The sequence below is a fragment of the Triticum aestivum genome, chromosome 4D (assembly GCF_018294505.1).
Source record: "Triticum aestivum cultivar Chinese Spring chromosome 4D, IWGSC CS RefSeq v2.1, whole genome shotgun sequence".
Classification (NCBI taxonomy): Eukaryota; Viridiplantae; Streptophyta; class Magnoliopsida; order Poales; family Poaceae; genus Triticum; species Triticum aestivum.
Genome location: NC_057805.1, coordinates 30,186,650 through 30,192,023, shown reverse-complemented (window position 1 = coordinate 30,192,023; position 5,374 = coordinate 30,186,650).

Genomic DNA, 5,374 nt, shown 5'->3' with positions numbered 1-5,374 from the left:
GTTTAAAAGATATAAAGGTTTTAGTCCAAGGACTAATCTGTGATGAAACAGAAAAGACCCAGGGGCTAGTTTGGAAAAGCAGAAAATGTTTCGGTTAGAAATACGCCAGCCCAGAAGGAAAACACACTTTGCCCGAAGGCGCTTTCAGAAAACGGTTCGAATAAGAAGAGGAGAGGCTGACGGGGGGTCCCACCCGTCAGGTTCAAATTTTGAAATAGAGCTCGGCGGCGCCGAAGCTCACGGTGGTCGCCGGCGTTGATCCACGGCGAGGTAGGGGGATCGGAGGGTACCTATGGGTTCACGGTGTCCTTCCGCGTCGGTGGGTGGTGGACTTGGTCATCGGCGAGCACTACGTCGACGGCGGCCTTAACTCCGGCGGACGGTGGTTCGGGCGATGATGGTACTCTCCGACGGGAGCTGCAACCTTCAAATTAGGGCGCGGGTTAGAGAGGTGGTTGCACTAGGAGGCTACTGGCATGGTTTGAGAGGTGGGGGTGCACTCACCGGAGAGAATCGTGCTGGAGCCCGAAGCGTATTGGGGCGGCCGGAGTCGGGGAAGAAGGCCTCCTCGAGGGCCTCCTAGTGGCTGGGCGTGGTTCTGGCGAGGTAGAGTGATGGTGCTTGGTCGAGATCGAGCTCGGGGTTGCTATTTATAGCCAGCCCGAGGCGGTTGCCGAGAACGGGATAACGGCGGCGGGCGATTACGGCGAGGCAGTGGTCGGGCTGGAGGTTTAGGTGATTGGGCATCATCGTGATGGTCCACTGGTTCCGTTCAAGGGCTAAATTGGTGTGGCTTGGGTGAAACTCCAAGCTCTCGACGGAACGGCCTCACGGGCACGTCGGCGGCAAGGAGCGCGCTCTGTGCCTTCCAGTTCACGATGATAGCTCTGCAGCACGCACAGGGAAGGGGACGGCCACGCGGAGGCTTCTGGTGGTTTGGGCGGTGCTGGACGGCGCCGTCCCTTGCTGCGCCTTTCTGGCAGCCACTGCAAGTGCTGCTGCCGCCGCTCATGGGGGTGATGCTCCTCTGCCAGCTCACCGCCGACGCCCGCAACTGTCCAGGCGACCGTGCGGCGCGGTGGATAAGAAGGGGGAACAGGGAGCAAGGCGCCACTGCAGCTACTGGCGAGATCGACGTGAGGTTCTGAAGAAAACGACACCGATGACTGAAACTGAACACTGAACTGTGAACCTGCACAGAAACAGTGTATGCCAGGTGTTCGACGATATGTTTCAAGCACTAGGAAAAAATCCTCTGGAGTTGATCTTTGGTGGAGAGGTCTCTTGATGCAACTGGAGGCCCCATGATTTTTCTTAGATTTTTAGGAGGAGAAAACAAATGAATTTCATCAAAAATGACAAATCTGGCCCAAACTTTCAGCAAGCAAATTTTGAAAATTTTGAACTGTGGACCAGTGGGTCTTCATGGATCTTGGTTGAGGGTTCTAAGGACTAGCCAGGGAAACTTGTTTGGAATCAAAACTCAAAGGAATTCTAGTGGTTCCTTTGTAAATCTCTAAGGGCCAAAATAGTAGACAGAAAAGATTTTTGATTACAAATAAATGGAAATAAATTCAAGGGGGAGTTAAACTTGCTGGATTTGAAGCTTGACTTGACACAAAGTGGGAAGATGGCTTTTGGGAGGAGGATTTCAACTTAGGTCATGGCAAGAAATGATTTTTGAAAGGGGAAGGATCACTCCATAAGCCATAGGGTTATTTTTAAAAGAACAGATTTCAAAAACTTTCTCAAAGAAAAACATTTGTGTTGAGTCAACACAAGATGAAAAACCCTCAAGACTAAAGATCAAGTTTTGGATGAACCCAAAGAAAATACTTGTCATAAAAGGAAATTTTTGAGAAGGAGAGTCCTTTAGAAAAAAAATTAAATAACCTCCTTCAAATCAAATAAAGAATTTGATAAAACCAAATAAATTTTTTGGGGTGTCACACCTCCGTCCCCGTCAACTTGGTAGGCCCACAAGTCAGCCTCCCACTATGCTGGGTTCCAGCTGGCGGGGGAGTATTTATTTTTTTGTGCGTAATAAGGAGGCACTTCCTTGCGTGCGAAGATAGCTGGTGGGTCCGACATGTCAGCGGGGGGCACGTTTTTTCGCGAAATATAGAGGCCCTTCCGGTGGGTCCCAGATGTCAGGTGGAGGAATCATTATTTTGCACGTAATAAGGAGGCATTTCCTTGTGTGCGGCCGTGGACCCAGCTGTCAGCCTCTCCACGCACAGTCTACTTCCGATGGTGCCGTTCGTTGACCACGTTGACCACGCCGCGCCGAGCGCATCCAAGGTGGTGGACGACGGCGAGGCCCCGGACAGCAATGAGCCGGAGATGGGAAGACGCGGGAGTAGAGTCGCAGACGGAGAGGTGTACGAGGGTTAACTGGTTCTAGTGCGGTGTGGTTCGGTAGTCGGTGGAGAAGAACGGGAGGTGTGGAGGGGTGGAGGGATGGCCTGGCCAACGGTGGAGTAGCGCTTCATAGCGAAGCATGCTAAGCAGAGCTGCTAGCAGCAGGAGGCGGGAGGTGGTCCCGGCGGCGCTGGAGGAAGAAGACGAGAGATTGAAGATGGATGTCGTTCGTTGGATGTAAATCCAACGGCTAACATGTCAGAATAATTTGTTGACTAAATTGACAACGACTTGCGTTGGCTTCCACCTATTGGCCCACATTTCAGCCTCCAAAAATGTGGCACGTATTCAACCCATTTTTTCAGAATTTACAGTCTTTTTTTTGCGTGGTAGAATTTACAGTCAATTCGATCTTTTTTTTGAATTACACCCATTAGCTGGGCTGGGTGAACAAATAATGTAGCGTTCATGCGGCCCATTTATTTTATTTCCCAAAAAATTACAGGCCATTTGCACATTCTCGAAATACACGATTTTGCTGGGCTGATTCTAATTATAATGTTGGGTTGGGCCAGCAATGTTATCAAAAAATAAAAAGGGGCTGAGCATTTTGTTATAAATATATTTGAATAATAAGTGATATTATTACATTCGTCCTTAAATCTTACCAAGCTTTTGTACACAATCACTAGGATTTTCGTGCCAAAACAATCCAGGATTTTATTTGTTAAGAAATTATTTTTATAAGTTAATAAGATGTGGGATATTGTTTTCTTACAAATGTAAGTATCTGTTAAATATATGATGACAATAAAAATAATATATAATAACATATAAAATAATTTAAATATATATAATATAGTTAGAAGGGAAACATAAGTTGGACCTGGCGTTCCTATTCTTATATAGAAAAATAGAATAGACCTCTGCATTTTCTTCAAAAAATACATAAATTGGGCTGCCAAAAAAAAACCTCGGATGGGAGGTCCATAGGCCAGTCGATACATGACGGCCCTAAGAAAATACAAACAGGCCTATGGACCTCCCATCCGAGGTCGTGGGCTGCGCATGTTAAAAATGAAAGCCTAGACGGGGCTGCCCAAAACCACGTCCAACACTTGCCAAAACTTCGTCCCTCGTTTTCTCTGTGTTTCGCACACTTCACATTGTGTGGGCATTTTGACTGTGCATCATATGAAGATGTGCTATGCATGAATGTTGATCAGCATGATGTTAACTGGCTGGTAGTTCCATTTTCGACCATGAATAAAACTTCCAACATGATGTTAACCCTATTTGAAAAGGCCGTGTTAATATAAATGCTCTGCCTCTGAAAGTTGCAGTTTCTTATCTGAAACTGAACTTGCAGTTTCTTATGTGAAACTGAAACTTGCAGTTTCTTCTCTGAGAATCACATTGTCTGCACTTTTATACTCCTATGAAACTACATTTTTTAAGTGCTAAAAATAGATCTCTAGAATTCATAAAATACTTCATATGCTCAATACTGCAAATCTCAAATTCAAAAGACATTCATATCTGAAAGTACTCTCAAAATACACAACACAAAACACAATTCACAACCTGCAAATACTGACAACCCTAAGCTCCTCCTGACAATTCACAACCTGCCCGACTATTGGGCTGGGGGGGGCAGCCCCCTCCTATTCCTCGGCGGCAGATAGCCGCCCCGTGAGACGATGTGAACGGCGAGGGAGACGATGGCGGGGAAGCGTCGTCGGGCCAACTGCTTTTCTCCTCTTGCAGTTGGGTTCGGTCGACGGAGACTCCACCAGCTCGCTCTGGCAGGACACCCTCACAAACGGCACCCTGTAGATGCTCGATCCTTCAATCTCTGGTGGATGCTCCATCTGGGATCGATACTCCCACCACCGCTCCCTCACGATCGGATTCGGTGAATCTGTTTGCTCCATGGCCCAGAGGAGCAGCTCTATGTACTCCGGCGCGACTCCCTCCGGGAGTATCGCCGCCTTTTCGCTCTGTTGCAGATATTTGGCCATGGATGTCGCCGTCGCCGCTAGTTGGTCCTTGTTGTCAAACCAAGACTGTATCTCCAGCATCCTAGCTAGCTTCACAGGGTCGCCGTCTGCGATCCTCACGTATCGGTTGTACTCCTCCATCGATCTACTTCTCCATAGCACCTTCACTCGCCGGCAGTGGTTTTTGAATGGAAGAGGAGAGGAGCAGCGCTGGTTTTGGATTAGAACGGGAGAGGAGCGATGCTGGTTTTGGACTAGAACAGGAGAGGAGGGGCGGTGGTTTTGAAATGGAAGAGGAGAGGAGCGGCGCTGGATTTAGATTGGAACAGGAGAGGAGCGACGGTGGTTTAAGAGGTGAAGAGAGGAAGAGCGGCGCTGGTCTTGGAAGTATTTTTTTGTTGTTTTGCGTATTTTGGGTCAAAGTTTGACCACGTACTGTATTTGACAAGCAAAATGTGACTGCATGTCACCAAAAATTGTATCGTTTGGTTCGTATCTGGATGTACTTTCAAATTATATTATTTTTGCAACGTATAACATATATTTTATGTGCGAAAATCATGGTCAATTATGACCCAGAATAAAAGGGAGACTAGTTAATGTGGGGTCGCTTTCTTAATTGAAGGGTAAATTGATTTTGATTTTGATCCAGTCACAGCGCGCTGGCCCTCTCGTCCAATCCTAAATCGCTGCCGCACACTCCTCTCCCTCTTCTCCATTGCAAAACCACCTCCTCTCCTCTCCCTCTTCTCCATTGCAAAACCACCTCCTCTCCTCTCCATCGTCTCCATTCCAAAACCACCGTCTCGCCTCTCCCTCTTTTGATCTTCTCCATTGCAAAACCACCTCCTCTCCTCTCCATCATCTCCATTCCAAAACCACCATCTCGCCTCTCCCTCTTCTCTATTGCAAGACCACCGTCTCTCCTCCCATCTTCCAAAGCTAGCACCGGACCACTCAGAAGGACATCTATGGAGAGGATGCAGCTGCGAATCAGGCAGATCGCCGGTGGC